This window comes from Anser anser (assembly GCF_964211835.1).
Source record: "Anser anser genome assembly, chromosome: Z".
NCBI lineage: Eukaryota > Metazoa > Chordata > Aves > Anseriformes > Anatidae > Anser > Anser anser.
The window spans coordinates 53,912,888-53,931,287 of record NC_139723.1 but is presented as its reverse complement, the minus strand read 5'-3'; the positions used below and the strand labels follow the sequence as shown (position 1 = coordinate 53,931,287).

At 40.4% G+C, this 18,400-nt stretch overlaps 1 long non-coding RNA gene across 1 annotated transcript in view; it reads right to left on the bottom strand.

Moving 5' to 3' along the window:
* Nucleotides 1–424: 424 nt before the first annotated feature.
* The window catches only part of LOC310889622, a 19,567-nt gene continuing 1,591 nt past the window's right edge, over nucleotides 425–18,400 (bottom strand). Inside the window, exons 1-3 of the long non-coding RNA XR_014576650.1 lie at nucleotides 11,591–18,400; nucleotides 11,373–11,432; nucleotides 425–1,698 (exon numbers count right to left, since the gene is read on the bottom strand). The exon at nucleotides 11,591–18,400 is cut by the window's right edge and continues 1,591 nt beyond it. This is a non-coding gene — a long non-coding RNA (uncharacterized lncRNA). The remainder of the gene's footprint in view (nucleotides 1,699–11,372; nucleotides 11,433–11,590) is intronic.

Below are 18,400 nucleotides of genomic sequence, written 5' to 3'. Positions count from 1 at the left end.
TTGTCTTCCCACCATCATGTTGATGCAGCTGGGTTTGACACTGCTTACCTCAGCACTTTTTTTTTTTTTTTTTTTGTTAAAAGGCAGAAGGCTTACTTGTGATCCCAGCCTTTTCCTATCAAATGACACTCAGCTAGTGGTTTTGGTGACTTATTTACTGGCACTAGCCCAGTAAAAACAAAAACGAACATTCACAACTAATAAATCCTTGAGCCTAGATAGCTTCAGCTGCATTGGTAGAATTACATCAGACTGTCCAGACTGATACCAACACTCCCTGGGAACCTGAATCCTAGCAAAGGAAGGGGGATGCCTCTATCTATTCTGTCCTCTGTGCTTTCACATGGGTTGTACATTGATCATGCAGCATACATGACAATTACATGCACAATACAAGAAAGGGAGTGCACCTTGAAAAAGAGGTTATTTTCTTCTCTCTTGCTTGTTGGATTTATTTGAGCAATTATAGTATAAACTAAATAACACAAGAGTATAAATAGGTCACATAGCACAACATAAACTCCACCAGAGAGACTAGGCAAATGAAATTTTCCGTCTTTCTCAGCTGCAGTGAAGGACACCATTTTACTGCAAACAAAAGGTCAAAAAAGTTTAGCTAATGAAACTGTATGTTGTACAGTGCTGTGTACTTATGTTTCTTGCTTTTGCGTTGGCAAGGGGCGAAAAAAGCAAGATCACCCTGTGTACCAGTTAAGTGCTGTGAGATATTGAGGTGATGTGGTCTCCATGCTCTGTAAAGACAAAACAAAAAATCCACCGTTACACAGAGGTATCCTTTACAGTCCTAACATCTGCCCAGAAATGCACAAAATCTGAATGTTGGCACTGCTGTGCAGCAAGGTGTCTAGGAAAAAGGTAGAGAGAAGAAATGAGGGGGCCATTTGGTGCATAACTGTCTTCTAGAACAGCTGTATGGGAGGTATGTAGGGGAGGTTTCATTAAAGGGGAAAGTACAGGAAATATCCTAGATCTGACACATTTTCTTAAAAAAAAGTGCTTGATAAAGGAGGCATTCTGACATCTTCTGACATCTACTTACATGAAAGAGTTAAGAAGAGAAGGTATAATTAAAAGAATGATGGTTCTGCAGTCAAGTTTGACAGCCAGGAGGTTGCAATTCAATGCCAATAGCTGCTGCAGGTTCTCTGCATGACCTTGGCTATGTCAAATCACTCAATCTTGCATTGCCTCCATTTCCCATCAGTAATGTAAGAGCAATTCTTTTCTAGACTGTATTTGTTTTCTTTTGATTTTAGACCGTAAACGTAGCCATTTGTTTATTTAGACTTCTGGACAATGATTCATGTTTAAGTATCAGCACAGTGCAGTATAGATTGGAATTCTAATTTCCTAACGGATAGTTACACAGGACAGATAATTCAAAATTTAAAAGTATAAAAGCTGTTAGTGCAGCAGAAAACAGATACTGCCCTGTAATAAAAAATACAGTAACTTGAGGAGGACGCTTTTCTTCCACATGGCACACCTAAAATGTTTACAAGTTGATTGATTTCTAGGAATTTCAAAAAATGAAGTAAAGGTATAAATTAACAATCTAAAACAAATCTATAGCATATGACGTAGAATTATTTCTCAAGCAATCTATTCCTTAAATCTTCCTTCTTCTGCCAGCTCAAATTTTATCCAACATTTCAGTTGTCTTCAGGAGTCATCTTCCTGCAGGTAAATCAGAGGTTTGTTTACATTTAAGCAAAGCAAATGTACTGACATTTTAATTATCAAAGGAATAGAAAGATATGGTTTCATCTCTGGAGATGAGTTGTATACTGTTACCAACATGTCACTATTCTCATAAGGTGCTCTGAATAGCATGTACTTCACAGGAGAGGTGTCTGTACTCCTGTGAGCACAACCACTTTTATTTCTGCAGATCAGAGAGATGAATTTCTAATGCTAGAGATTCAGTCTTGCTAAAAGAATTTGGGAAAAAAAAAAAAAGTCCCTACATTCTCTTTAACATACATGATCATGGAATCATTAAGAAAGGAAAAGATTTCCAAGATCATCTGGTCCAACCATCCCCTTACCACCAATATCAACCGCTAAGCCATGTCCCTAAGCACCACGTCCAACCTTTCCTTAAACACCCCCAGGGACAGTGACTCCACCAACTCCCTGGACAACCTGTTCCAATGCCTGACTACCCTTTCTGAGAAGAAATTTCTCCTTATTTCCAACCTAAACCTCCCCTGGTGCAACTTGAGGCCATTTCTATTGCTGGTTAACTGCGAGAAAAGGCCAACCCCCAGCTCCCCACAGCTTCCTTTCAGGTAGTTGTAGAGAGCAATAAGGTCTCCCCCAAGCCGCTTGTTCTCCAGACTAAACAACCCCAGTTCCCTCAGCCACTCCTCATGGGACTTGTGTTCCGGGCCCTTCACCAGCTTCGTAGCCCTTCTCTGGACACGTTCCAGGGCCTCAGTGTCCTTCTTGTAGGGGGGGGGGCCCAAAACTGAACATGGTACTCGAGGCGCAGCCTCACCAGAGCAGAGTACAGGGGGACGATCACCTACCTGGTCCTGCTGGCTACACTGTTCCTGATACAAGCCAGGATGCCGTTGGCCTTCCTGGCCACCTGGGCACACTGCCGGCTCATGTTCAGGCGAGCATCAATCACCACCCCCAGATCCTTTTCCTCTGCACAGCTTTCCAGCCACTCTGCCCCAAGCCTGTAGCGCTGCATGGGGTTGGTGTGGCCAAAGTGCAGGACCCAGCACTTAGCCATGTTGAACCTCATCCCATTGGCCTCTGCCCATTGACCCAACCTGTCCAGGTCTCTCTGCATGGCCTTCCTACCCTCCAGAAGGTCGACACTTCCCCCCAGTTTGGTGTCATCTCTAAACTTCCTGAGGGTGCACTCAATTCCCTCATCCAAGTCATCAATAAATATTTTAAAGAAAATGGGCCCCAGCACCGACCCCTGGGGAACACCACTGGTGACGGTCGCCAGCTGGATTTCACTCCATTCACCACCACTCTCTGGGTCCGGCCATCTAGCCAGTTTTTAACCCAGGAAAGAGAGTGCCTGTCCAAGCCATGGGGTGCCAGCTTCTCCAGGAGAATATTGTGGGAGACCATTTCAAAGGCCTTGCTGATATCTAGGTAGACTATGTCAGCAGCCTTTCCCTCATTCACCAGGCAGATAACCCAGTTATAGAAGGAGATGAGGTTGGTCTGGTAGGATTTCCCTTTCATGAACCCATACGGACTGAGCCTGATCCCCTGGTTGTCCCACATATGCTGCTTGATTGCATTCAAGATGACCTGTTCCATCACCTTTCCTGGCACCGAGGTCAGACTGACAGGCCTATAGTTCCTTGGGTCCTCTTTATTACCCTTCTTATAGATGGGTGTCACATTAGCAAGTCTCTGGTCATCTAGAACCTCTCTGGATGACCATGACTGCTGACAGATGATGGAAAGTGGCTTGGCAATCACATCTGCCAACTCCCTCAGCACCCTCAGGTGGATCCCATCTGGCCCCATGGACTTGTGACAGTCCAGGTGGAGCAGGAGGTCTCTAACAGTTTCCACCTGAACTGTGGGGGTTTCTTTTGCTCCCCATCCCAGACTCCTACCCTAAGGATAAGTAGTCTGACTAGTAAAGACAGATCTAAAGAAGGAATTGAGAACCTCAGCCTTTTCCTGACATTACTCAGTAGTCATGTTCCCTCCCTGCATCCAGTAAAGGATAGAGATTCTCCTTGGTGCTGCTCTTACTGTTAATATATTTTTAAAAACATTTTTTTGTTATCCTTTACCATAGTGGCCAGGCTGAGCTCATGCTATTACTGTTTGTAACATGTGCTGTATGGTATGTTACTGTAGAAATGTCAGTGTGTTTACTGACCATTGCAAATGCCATTGCCTGTCTAAAAAGTGGTCTCATACTTTCAGTATCTGTCTCTGCTGCAAAAATATCAATTTATATTTTTATTTTACTGGCTATAGTAATATAGTATAGTATAGTATATACAGCTATCACGTATAGAATATATATATTATATATAGTATATAGCTGTAGTGTATATACAGCTGTCATGAAGAAGAGACCTGGTTCTACCTTTCTACTCCTTTATTATTCATGACATGAAAGAGCAGAGATTCAAGTCCTACTTTCCTGTTATGAGATAAAGGAAATGATGGTTTCTGTTACACTGACAGTACTCCATCCAGAAGAGGGGAAAATGTTATATTTTTCTGCCATCCAGCATTCACTTGTTTTCATTTACATTAAATTAGACATCTAGATAAGACTAATGTGGAGCTGCAGACAGACCTTTTTAACAGCCACATCTTTATCCAGCAGAGTCCATAGACTCTTTGTCTATGTCAGAAGGGATCACTGTGTTCACCTAGGCTGACCTCCAGCCAAATGTACATCATTAGATTTCTCTAGAAGTTCTTGATTAATTGAAACAGGTCATGTGCTTGGACTGAGGATAAGTGATTATGCAGAGCATTAACTTCTCCCTGGAAGACAGATCTTCACAATTTTTATTTAAACTGGAAAACTAGCTCTGGAAAACAGTATGCCAAACAGATAAGTTTGTTCATCCTAGGAAGGATAGAATCTTACAATGTACTGGCATTAAATAGAATTGAAAAAGCTCTCACCAAGCATATCTGCCTTTTGAAATTCCTTCAAAAGTGGGATGTCAAATTTTACAAATGTTTTGTTCCCCTGCTTTTTCGCTCTCCCTTGATAAGTGATAATATCCTTCACTCTTTGTTTCTCTTCAGTCTTTTGACTGTAGATTTAAGTGGGAACCTGGACGTAATATTTCCTAACTAGTTGGGGATTTAATCAAGAGAGGATTCACTTAAGACCAAGTTCAGCCATGGGTCAGGGTCCCATCTAGTCCCTCTAAAGCAGCCAATGGGTAATACTCTGTGCAACAAGTTGCTCCAGACTCCCATCAGGTTATCTGTTCTTTCCTGGGCTGAATCAGACCAGAAAGAAACTGCTGTACAGAGAACTTGGAGGTAATTCCCTGAATTTGGAGAAATGTTTACAATAACCCAGGTCAGAAATGAGAGAACTTAAGTGGCATGCAAAAAATAGTAGTACATTAAACTTTTCTGCTTCTTCTTTCTACAACATGCTAGGAAGAAATATGATTTATGTCTAGATATATGAAAATCACCAGTCATTTAACCTCTACTCCTAAATAAGTCACTGCACCTAAATAAGCATTGACACTGTACTCAGCCAAGAGCTATAATTCTGCACCTGAAGTCATTGGAGGTCAATGAAATGATTGCATTGCCTGGAAGCTGTTTGCTATCAATCATAGACACAGTGCTGCATTTTGTCCTTAAGTGCTTATTCAGCAAAAACACAGGTACATGAAGCTAGATAAGAATTTAAAGACATTGGTAAAATTAAAAAAATATGCAGAATTAAACAATAAAATACAGCACTATATATGCAAATTTCTAAGCAAATTCTGAGAAAAAAATACACATAAGGGAAAAAGTCAGGATATTAAATACAAATTAATGCACACATTAATGCAACTATACATGCACAAATACCGAGTTAAGCATTTTTCCAAAAGCAAAATCTTTCTCCAATACGCGGAGTACAAATAGCAGTTATTCAGCTTTCTAAGGGAATGGAAGATTTTTTTTTTCTTACGTCAAATGACCAGAATAACTTAAAAAGAACTCAGTGCTTAAGCTTTCTTTTTATTTTACTTTGTACTTTTAAGTCTACAGGGATGAGCTAGACCATTTATAGAGATGAAACTCTCTAGCTAATACCTAACAGTCCAGGGTAATTCCTTACTATCTCTTGCTCAACAATCCTCTGCTAACATGTACATGCATTACATTTCTCAGTTACTTTTTGCAGTGGGATACAGTACAGACTTGAATTGCCTGGGCCCAGAGTGACTCAGATGCAGTTCTTGGTCCAATGCTACACAATTCCTGTGTGGTCTTGGATGTTTTTCTTGAACTCTTTGCATCTCAGTTTTCCATTTGTACCAGAGGTGGATAACAGACTTAATCTCCCACCCTTATTCTGTCTTTCATATTTAGACTCTAAAGTCATCAGGAAAAGCATTCCACTGTTGATTTGGATAGCTAAAAAATCAGGGTCATGATCATCTGGACAGACTGGAGAGCTGGGCAATCACCAACTGTATGAAGTTGAACAAGAGCAAGTGCCAGGTCCTGCACCTGGGAAGTGGCAACCCTGGCCGTACGTACAGACTGGGCGACGAGACACTGGAGAACAGCCCTGCAGACAGGGATCTGGGGGTTGTGGTTGACGGCAAGTTAAATACGAGCCAGCAGTGTGCCCTGCCAGCCAGGAGGGCCAACTGTATCCTGAACGGCATTACTAGTTGGTCGAGGGAAGTGACTGTCCCGCTCTACTCTGCACTGGTGCGGCCTCACCTCGAGTACTGTGTGCAGTTCTGGGCACCACAGTACAAAAAGGATGTGAAAGTATTGGAGAGCATCCAGAAGAGGGCTACGAAGCTGGTGAAGGGCCTAGAGGGGAAGACATGAGGAGTGGCTGAGGTCACTTGGCCTGTTCAGCTAGGAAAAGAAGAGGCTGAGGGGAGACCTCATCATGGCTTCCTCACGAGGGGGAGTGGAAGGGCAGGCACTGATCTATTCTCTTTATTGACCAGTGATAGGACCCGAGGGAATGGTGTCAAGCTGCAACAAGGAAGGTTCAAGCTGCATATCAGGAAAGCGTTCTTCACTGAGAGGGGTGTCGCGCACTGGAACAGGCTCCCCAGGGACCTAGTCATGGCACCTAGCCTGCTGGAGTTTAAGAAGCGTTTGGACTGTGCACTTAGTCACATGGTCTGAATTTCTGGGTAGACCTGTGTGGTGTCAAGAGTTGGACTCGATGATCCTTATGGGTCCCTTCGAACTCGGGATATTCGATGATTCTATGATTCTGTGATCTTAGTTAGAGCTGCCGTACAATACTGCAGTTCATGTTACTATTACAGTTGCCACCATCATCATCATTGCTATTACTACAATGTGTCCTGTAAGTATGATTACATGAGTAGTTGTTTTGCCTGTAGAGACACATGCTGCTTCAACCCACAACAGTTGATCTGGTGTTATTAGAACAGCTCTTAAGCTCAGTTGACCCTGCCAACACCATTGAGACAATACAGTAAACATGAGTTAAAGGCTGAGAAACCTCTGTAGCATACCTGATGTTTGCCAAGAAATACATCAAAAAGTAGGGTTCAAAATCTCTAAAAAGAATCTCAAGTCTTGTAACAGACAGTATAAATAGGTAGGAGCTACAGTTCCTCTTGAAAGATGCATTAAATATTTTATCCTCCCATGCTAGCATTACTTTTGCTTGCCAGTCTCACCAATGGAAAGGAAATAGACTGCAGAGCTTGTAAGTTCTATTTTTGAACTGATCCATGAAAGACAGGGTGGATTTTCCAAGCAGATCAAAAGTAGAAAAAGACAATGATAGGCTGGCAAGATGGTACAAAGTTAGCAATCCATTCAACATCCAGACTGAAAACATCCATAAGGGAGTGGATATGGATAATAGACAATATAATGTACAGCATACAGTAGCCCTGATGTATATATGCATCAATGAAATCAACAGAAATGCTAGAGTTTGGACCTGCTCTCAAAGGACTCTAAAACTGAAGACCATTGTAGTAAGTGGCATTTAGTCTGAACATTTTTTTTTCCATATCAGGAGAGAGCAGTGGAAAGCTGGGAATAGGATGCTGTACTGTGTCATGGCAAAAGGAAATTTTTTTCTTAAACAAAATTCTACAATAGCTTATGCAAACAGTCTAACAGTATAAACGGCATATCAGCATAAACAGACTGTCATATTCTCAGATCAGTTTATTTCCAGAGATAAAGATAAGTCAAGAGTATGAGCTTTTTGCCCAGAATTTTATTTTTTTTTCCCCATGAAATATAAAGTCGTTAGTTTTCTCTGTTGTACCTCCTTTTATCACCAAAAATACTTGATAGGGCATACTAAATCTCCCACTTTCAAAGAATATCACCCCTTCAAGAGAATTCAGTAAAAGATACTGTGCCATCATTTTCTCCAGGGTTACAGAATCACAGAATCACAGAATCACAGAATTGTAGGGGTTGGAAGGGACCTCAAGAGATCATCGGGTCCAAACCCCCTGCCAAAGCAGGTTCCCTAGAACAGATTGCCCAGGTAGACGTCCAGATGGGCCTTCAATATCTCCAGAGAAGAAGACTCCACAACCTCCCTGGGCAGCCTGTTCCAGTGCTCCGTCAACCTTACTGTGAAGAAATTATTTTGCACATTGGTGAAGAACTTCCTGTGATCAATTCTGCGGCCACAGCCCCTTGTCCTGTCCACACAAACCACTGAAAAGAGGTTGGCCAAATACCTCTTTCTCCCACACTTAGGATATTTGTAAACATTAATAAGATCCCCTCTCAGTACAATACAAATACCCAGTGTTGAAATGTACATCTAAAGTATTAGGTCAAGGTAACTATCTAAAGATATTTTTATTCTTAGTAATTTCTCACCAACATCCCATTCAGCAGTTATTTGACAAATGGTTACATATGCACGATGTAAGTTTTGCAAAGTTAAATGTCCCAGTACTGTTGGTATCACTGAATGGTTGATTGTCTTCAAATCTTTCTAGCAATGGAAGAGTAAAAAACATCTTAGAGAGCCAAATTATGCTTCTTTATGTGCCTTATTTCAGGAATTTAAAGGAGAGGCTGGTATGGCTGCAAAGTAATGCATAGCTCTAACAACCATTTTATAATTCCTTAACATCAAAATCACACAATGTCTGTCTACTGAGGTATCTACAAAAATAAGCATTTCTTCCCTGTCCAACCACTAATGTGTGAAAAATAAAAGGTGGGATATGCACAGAGAGGTTTTACTGAGAATAATAATTTATTTCTGCTTCTCTGGGGAGTGGGGAAATTTTATTTTCTAAGTTTTTATTATTTTTTTTAAGCTGATGTTAATTTCTTTCTGAGTGGACCACATGTAATATGTGTGCTTCTGGAAAGACACAAGAATGATCTAAGATAAAGGAATGTTTTATTCAAAACAAAATACCAAATCAGTAAATCTGTCAGCGCTTCTCCCATACTCCACCTTCTCATGCTATTGTTTATTACTGAGGGTACTATATAGGGCCACAGACATGACTTTGCTGACAAAGCTTGTGGCCTGACTGGGCCCTGAAGATGTGGATGGGGACACTGCTGTCACATCAAAGTACTGAGTTGCTCAACCATTCAGGAAGAAGTGTATGTTTCCTCATGCTTCCTGTAATACGTTATGCTCTTTTGTTTTTCACTGCACCTAACCATGGCAAGTTAATGTCACTAGCACTGGTCCAGCATTCAAAGTAATCTATTTTTCCAACTATCCTACAAACAACAGTCTGCCAAAAGGGGTTGGTCTCAGAGTCTAATTCCTGTTGCATTTGCACAGCAGCTGGGAGTAGTCTGCTTTTTCACAAATTAGATGCATGACAAAAAGTATGAGGTGTTTACTATATTTGCCTCTCTAGTTAGAGCACCTTTGCAACACAAATGCAGTAAAGTAGAAGAATTTAGGCAGAATGCTTTATTTTGCTTCCAACAGCTGCATCCTATCATCCTTGTATCATCTTGTCCATTAATAGGAGAAGAAAAGAAGAGCCCTTTATTTTCACTCACACGTTGTCTTTACTTTACTCCAGCAAAATGTCTTTGGATTAAACAAATCATGCCAAGACATGAAACCCGTCACTTGCCTCAAATTCCCAAAGTGCATGTTCCACTAGTCTTCATTAAAAATAAAAAGAGATACGCACAAACATAACCCCTCATTTAGATAGCAACTGCAATAATTCGAGCACAAACATGTAAGTTCCAAAATGTGCAAGTCATAAGTTCTTCTGTATCATGAAAATTTTATTAGGAACAGCACTTGACTCTGTATTCATAGCAATATCCTTAGGCATTCTGGAAAGGAAAATAGTTTTCTCTGCTGTGAACTGTATATATTTTCCAAACCTGGGTTCTCAAAGGGAAAGTCTTCACCATACTGACCAGGGAAAGCAGCTTTGCTGTCTTCACTGGAAGAGGGAGGTGAAAACATTGCTTCAGTCATACTGATCAAAGGATCAGACTGCAGAAGGGAGGCTAAGAGAATGGTAGAGGCTAATACAGAAGAGCATTAAAGTTTCCTCCTCTTTCAAATATATGAGCAACTCCCATAACAGAATCTTCAAAACACCATCTGGAGCTGACCAAAGGCCCAAACTGATGCAGCTTTTGAAAAAATGCCTCAAATCTAGCCTCCTCTGCAGACCAGGCACAACATGAAGCATTTCATTTGAAAAGATCTTCCCTCCGATTGTTGTAGGCATGACCTTTTCCTATCTAGCCTCCGATGTGCCAGAGGGTAGGAAGGCCCTGCAGAGAGACCTGGACAGGTTGGGTCAATGGGCAGAGGCCAATGGGATGAGGTTCAACATGGCTAAGTGCTGGGTCCTGCACTTTGGCCACACCAACCCCATGCAGCGCTACAGGCTTGGGGCAGAGTGGCTGGAAAGCTGTGCAGAGGAAAAGGATCTGGGGGTGGTGATTGATGCTCGCCTGAACATGAGCCGGCAGTGTGCCCAGGTGGCCAAGAAGGCCAACGGCATCCTGGTTTGTATCAGGAACAGTGTAGCCAGCGGGACCAGGGAGGTGATCGTCCCCCTGTACTCTGCTCTGGTGAGGCTGCGCCTCGAGTACCATGTTCAGTTTTGGGCCCCCCCCCCTACAAGAAGGACACTGAGGCCCTGGAACGTGTCCAGAGAAGGGCTACGAAGCTGGTGAAGGGCCCGGAACACAAGTCCTACGAGGAGCGGCTGAGGGAACTGGGGTTGTTTAGTCTGGAGAACAAGCGGCTCGGGGGAGACCTTATTGCTCTCTACAACTACCTAAAAGGAAGCTGTGGGGAGCTGGGGGTTGGCCTTTTCTCGCAGGTAACCAGCAATAGAAATGGCCTCAAGTTGCACCAGGGGAGGTTTAGGTTGGAAATAAGGAGAAATTTCTTCTCAGAAAGGGTAGTCAGGCATTGGAACGGGTTGTCCAGGGAGTTGGTGGAGTCACTGTCCCTGGGGGCGTTTAAGGAAAGGTTGGACGTGGTGCTTAGGGAGGTGGTTTAGTGGGTGACATTGGTGGTAGCGTGAGAGTTGTACCAGACGATCTTGATGGTCTTTTCCAACCTTAATGATTCTATGTTTCTATAATGCAATTGGAGGGGTTTTTTTCAAATTTAAGAAGAAAGCTTCTGCTATGGTCTCTATCTTCATTACAAAGCTTACCATCAACTCTCTTTGCTTGCTTTGTGCTGTTATACTTCTGTCCAGTCATCAGAAGCAGAGCTTAAAAAAAAAAAAAAAAAGATTAAAAAAAAATAAAACTCAATGTGCTCTGCTAAAATAACCCACACCAGCAGGAATTTTCATTAATTAGATGTAAGCATGGACACTAGTAAATCACAGCAGAGAAAGACAGGAGAGGCAAAAAAAAATAATCTCACCTGCACTTTGTGATATTATATGTTATTAAAATGGAAGGAGATGTTCCACAGACAAGTTTATACACTTCTGATTCATTTGATATACCTTCTTGAATTATTCCTGTGCTATATATATATTCTTCTCATGCATGGGTAAGAACGGAAGAGGAAAAACAAGGACAAGATACCAGTGATCATATTATTCTTTTAAAACATTTTACAAGTCAAGTGGAAACAGATTTTCATCCCAAAGGTTAGTGACATAATACTCCAGTTTCATCGTATATTCCTAAGAATTGTTCTTCTGAAAAACTGTAGTAGCAGATTGCTAATATCTCCCATGCAGGACAATTCACAGCCCATGCTCCCCTCTGAGTGTATGACAACATTTGGAAAGCGTCTCAGCTTACTAAATTTAAAGTTAACATTTGGCAGGTTCTTCAGGGCTCAAGTTTGGCAAGCATTCTATAATAAACAAAGTGGCATTATTTTTCATCATATTTAAAAATATAATTCCATGAAGATTTAAAGGTGCTTTGGGGTAAGAGGCCCTGCATTAGTTCATCCTCTTTTTGCAGGAGGAGACCCAATTTATATAAATAAGTTCTATTTTAATTACTGTGCCAGAAACCCTTGTTTTGACTCTGGTATTTCAGTTGTTTGCAATTCATTTTGCTTAAATTGTCCCTAAAAAGAAAATTCCAAAAGAATTCAAAGAAAAGGGACTAGTCTGTTACTTTGCTTTGAGTATGAGCTTTTCCAGACAGATTCTGCAGAGCTATCCACAGGGGAGCCAGTTGTTGAGCTACTATTACTTGAATGGTTTTCAGCTCTAGTGTTTTCCCCAGGGTTAACAAGACAGTTTGGTCAAAAATAACCTTAAATACAAAGAAGGGGAGGGAGGAGGGAGGGATCCAATATTATTTAAAAAAAAAGAAAAAAAGGTAAAAAAAAAAGTTTCAGGGACCAGCTTGCACTGGAAAATCTAGGACATCCAAAGTCAAGCTAGAGCTTCAACTCTCAAATAAAAACTTCTTGGAAGACAATAAAGGCACAGTAGGACAAGTTAAGGACAATGTTGCAACCTTATCTTTGATTCTCTGGCTTCAACCAGTCTGTGTCATATCCTTAGTGCCACAAAGCAGACGAACTGTTAATTGCATTGAATTAAATGGAACAGGTACTTTATATTTACATACAAAGATTTCACTTTATAGTGAGCAACTTAAAAAGCCCATATAAGAAAAAATGTCAGTGTTCATTATTCTGCAAGGTTAATATACACAGATATAATAGGGACAGACAAGCCTTTTACAGTCCACATAAGTGCTGTCTTAAGTCCATGGTACATTGCACCTGGCTCTAGTTTGAAGGGACATCTACAGGTACATCTGCACATTTGAAGACAGAAAATGCTGAGCAAGTCTCAGCTCTACATTACACACGTAGGAAATGCACTCTCAACATGAATGTACACCAGATCACACTCTTTGGACATAGTTCAGATGCACTCACTTCTGCTAGGATCAGCTCTTTCATAAGTCTTATATCCTCACCTATACTAACGATGAGTTCTCTATAAAACTTAAGACATCTTAGCCCAAGGGTACGTTAACAATAGGTCTCCTGCACATATATTTTCTGTGGTTTCTGTTATTACTCACTAAATATGCTCTCATTAAGGTTCTGGCAAAATTCCCTTAACTTCATATATATATACATATATATATATATATACACACACACACACACACACACGTATACATACATACATAGAAGGCCAAGAGGTAACTTTTTATAAAGCTGTTTAAACACAGATCCAAAGAATTGACATTACTTAGATAGAGATACTGTTTATCTTTGACAACAAAGCTTAGGCAAAGATAGGTGGCAAGCGCGTGAGCATAAGGGCTGCTCCTGAGCGCATGGTGAGTGTCCTCAGAGGGTGCTTCTTACAGTGCAGATGCAATGTCTTTGGCAAAAGATGGTTCATTTCAGTGGTTTGCTTTGCAGCACATGATGAAATTACTTTGTACACACACCATAAAACCAGCAGGTATATTCTTCCCCATGGAGCCTGCAGATATACAGCATATATTGCCAGTTCACTGCAGTTGGTAGCCGCTTTCATTTACTAAGCTTTTCTGTCTCTAGGTCCTAGAAGATTTGAGAAGTACTAAGTGTCTGTGTTAAATAATAATGACACTATCTTATTTCAAGTGCCACAAATAAGCAGCACCATTATTTCTGGTAGACAAGACGGTGAATCCAGCAGCCCCCAATTTTCTGGGCATTCCGGTTGCATCACTCAGAAGTATAAAGCCTGGTCTCAGTAAATACAAAGTTACCCGTAACTATACCATAATACAGTTTCCTCACCAGCAATTACATGTCAGACTGATCATTCTACCCTAGTCCTTTTGTCTACTACTTTTAACATGTCACAAAGCTTCCTGTTCAAGGACCGCCTAACCTTTCACTCGTTGTAGCTAGTTAGCCCTTATACACTGCCCTTCTTTAACACATGCACATGCTGCTTTGTTCTCTGTGCAACTGACACCCAGTATGTTATCTCAGGCCTGCTGCTGGGGTTTTTAGAGAGGGTTTCCTTCCAGAACCATGGCTCCTGCTCTGCTCTAGCAGCACATCTCTCTCTTTTTATTTTTTATTTTTTATTTTTTATTTTTTATTTTTTATTGTGTGTGTGTGTGTGTGTGTGTCCTAGTGGGATTTCAGAGCCCTCTACCAGCTGAGACTTGCACAAGGAGTTAACACAGAACCCAGGATGGGGACCGCAAGTCTGCTGGAGCAGTGTACCCATGGGGAGAAATGAGGAAGGCAAGAAGTCATGGAATTGGTTCCTTTTGTTTTACTCCATAGCAGGTCAAGAGCACTTCCACTAAAATCACTGATATGACTGAGTATATCATGCTCATACCATTCTGAGTTCTGGGAGGTCAGGTTCTGGTTTCCAAATGCCTATTTAATGTTCTTGACAGAACGCTCTTGCAGGCTACGTAAGACACTACTGAATAAGTGACATTCTTTTCCTGAGAGCTTTCTGTCATTACTACTGTCAAGATAGTTCTTTCTGATCTTGATCATGTGGCAAAAAGTTGGCACTCTTCTGTATAAAATTTATATTGAGTTCCCTTTGGATGATAAGCAAAAGGAAGTTAAAGGATGATCTATTGCAGCAGATTAAGGCATAAGTATGGACTGACAATTCCTTTAGACAGCACTTATTATTTTTCTTTTTCCTGCTTCTGGATTTCTTTATCATTGAAGTTTTCAGCTAAAGACCATTCCAGAGATTCAAGCACATACAGTAAAACTATATAACATGAAAAATAATGCTAAACACACTACATGACTTCATTTGTTCCAATAAACTAATTATTGACTTCACCCTTTATGGAATCATTGATAAAATCTGTTTCTTTTTCCTTATCAGTCCACTCATCCCCAAAATTCTTGTTCTCCCTGATTCCAGCAAAGGTATTTCAGATTTAAATTACTAAGTACAGTCAAAATGCACTATCTGGATATTTTTTTGCCTGGATATGATACAAAGTTGACCAGATGCACTGAATGGTCTTTATTATCAACAAGATGTTATGTGCGCAGTGCTTTTGTTATGAATTTACTGCACATGCACAAAGCACAACTTATAATGGGTCATAATTAATTCAAATCCATTTTTTTTTCCAGTGGAACTCTGAAGAAATCCTAATCTATGAAAACAATTCCCATTCTGATTTTTTCCCCTTGTTTTGCACTCGCAATAGACCTTTTAGAAAAGAACACTGCAAAAATGGATATGTAAACAAAGATAATGTGTGTTGCTTCTTTTTTACTGTGCTGTACTCAGGTAAAATTAATTTGGTTGAACTCTAGGATTCATTACAAAGGCTTCAAGTAGAGAAACAGCCTGGAAAATTTGAGTTATGGTCCCAACATATATGAAGAGTACATTAAGGCTAACCTTGTAGCTGATATCTTCATAAAGAGTTTTCTTACTTCTACACAGAGAAACTACATTTTTTCATAAGGTGCTTATACCTATTGTTTTATTCTGCTAATTCTCATCTTTTCTGGTACTCCGCAATCCCAACCTCCCCATACATTTAAAATATAAAGTTTAAAAAAAAAATATGTAAAAAGTAGCTTTGTAAGCTACATGAGTGGACTTTAAGTTAAGTCCTGGTTAACCAGCTTAGAAATCCATATGGTCCTCACCACCACAGATCTGAACATGTCGCTGTATAATATATCTCACAATCTAATACAGGTTAATGATTTGCTGAAGTATACTGCTTCCAGTTTACAAATGGGAACATTACACCTGCACAGCTTAAGCTACTTGTCTAAGTTCAAAAAGGATGTTTGCAGTAGCATAAGGCAAATCTTGCCAACCGTAGAACAATGCCTTAGCTGACACAACCATTCTTACCTGTACTTCAGTTGAGGTCAAAGGCTCTATATACACACAACCTTGTTCTGTTCTTAAGCAGCAGAAAATTCCATCAGTTGCATTTTCTTCTCACAAAAACCTTTTAAATCTTGGGTTGGACAGTCAAAGTAGCAGGGATGAAGATCAATGAAAAAGCACCTCTCAGTCCTGCTTTGTCCATGAGGAAGACAGTCAAGTAAACAGCTGCTAAAGACAGGAATTTCAAGAACATATGTATGGAACTCATCCGCCACTCCTGTCCCAATAACAGTGTAAGCAGTAAAATTGGACAAGTTTCTAAACTAGGCACATCAGGTTAACTCATGGATTATTTTGTTTTAAGCAGCTGAAGTCCCAGACCTTCATTCTCAAATTTTGAAATTAAAGTGAGACATCAACACACATACATAAAAAATCTAAAATGCATGAGTCTTGGTGAAACAGATTACTTACACATGTAGGTTTTTCATAGCACAAGAATAGAAGAACAAGGTAGGAATTGCAGAGCAGTTTACTTCCCATGACTAAACCACAAGAATAAAATTACAGGAAAAGAATTATGACATGCCGTGTCTCAGTACATGTGCCATCTATATCCCATAGAAGAAAGCAGTTTATTATACAGAACACTAAGACATCTTTTTTCTATTTTGGGTAAGCATCTAAGCCACTGACACACTTTTCCAAGGAAAAAAGTTTCACCCATTTTTATTTAAACATCTCACTTCTGAAATATTTTGTGTAATTAAGCATGGAAATAGAATTAGCATTTCTAAACACATCACTTCTGGAAGCCATCTTGCTGAAAACTGACCTTGGTATCATTTATTCTGAATAGTTCAGTCAGCTGCGTAGGATTTATAAGGTTCATTATACCAAAGTGAAAGCACAGAAGAATTTTCAGGCCAGATTCTTCTCCTACTTGACACACTGGATAGTACTTTTCTCTACAAGCAGCTCCACCAATATTGAAATTTATAAACTGTTCAAGATTAATACAGTAAAAAGAAAGCTGGGTCACAACATAACAAAAAGGTGTGACAAACATAAAGAACGAGACAAAGGCAGAACCTAGAACCTGTAATGATGACATTGAAATTTTCCTTGAATTACAGGCAGTATTCTTAAGCTGTCATTTAGTCAAAGTTTATCATCAGGTAGAGTAATCATCAGTAAATTGCAAGGATAAGAAAGACACAGGAGTTCAGGACAAGGCATTTGCCTAACATCGCCCTAACATGGTTTGCAGAGAGTTTTAAAATTTCTAAAACAATCTTAGTGATATGCCAGAAAGGACAAACAAATAGGTATCTTAACTCCAAAGTTTGCACATCTACTTTAGTAAGCACTACATCTGGATTGCATCCTGGAGTGGATGGGGAACGTACAATGAACCACAAACCATAAATCCAGAGCATATCCCAGAAGGAAGCTATATACACACAAGGCAGTAGGGATGGTAATTTCCAGATGGCTCTGCAAGAGCCTGAACTGAACTCCTCCAAGAGTTTCAGTGACTGTCCATTCAGTCTAGCAAAACATGTTGATGGGCTATCATTTACATGACAAAAGCTGCACGTGACTTACCTTTTTAAATGTCATGACAGCAAGCACCATACAAAGGGCTGCTTTTATTTATCTTGTCCACAGCTGTTGCAGGGGGGTATCAGCTGAAGTGCAGGTACTATTGTTCTTGTCTGCACTGAAGTGTTATAATCAGCAAAGAAATGGAAATCCACATTGTGCCTGGATACTAAAATCACAGTGGCTTCCCCTGGCCTTCTTGTCATTTCCCTAGAGTACTATAAATGCTCCATTTGCTTCCAGATTACAGACCTTGTAGATAGTGCACTTAGATAAACATGCTGTCTGTGGTTAACCTTAAGGAATGTGCAATTAAATCCATCCAGTAACAAATTCCCTGGCTGGTTGCTAAAATAGTTATTACAACTGGAAGGAAGGTGTAGTGTTGCTGCAGGTCTTCCCAGTCAATGCTGCTGACCAAAACCACAGTTACTGGTATGAGTACCATATAGTTTGGTTTACTTAATTAAGTTGATTTAACCAATCCTGGGCTTTAGGTGGAGCATTTCTATCTTTGGGTTCAACCAAGTTGCTGTTAAAAACTGTTCATCAGGGAGACCGATAGTTCTTTAGCTCAGTAACAGCCACACCTATTGGAACAAAAAGTAAATAAGATGGTAGACATGTTAAAATACACTAGGAAAATACATGTTAGGAATAGTTCGGTTATAAAGCACAAGATATACATAAACAGAGTTATCCCATCCACAGCGAGGCCTGGGTGGGATCACACACAGATGTTGATGGAATCAGGAATGACCATAAAGTGATGTAAATCTGCAGAGCACCATCAC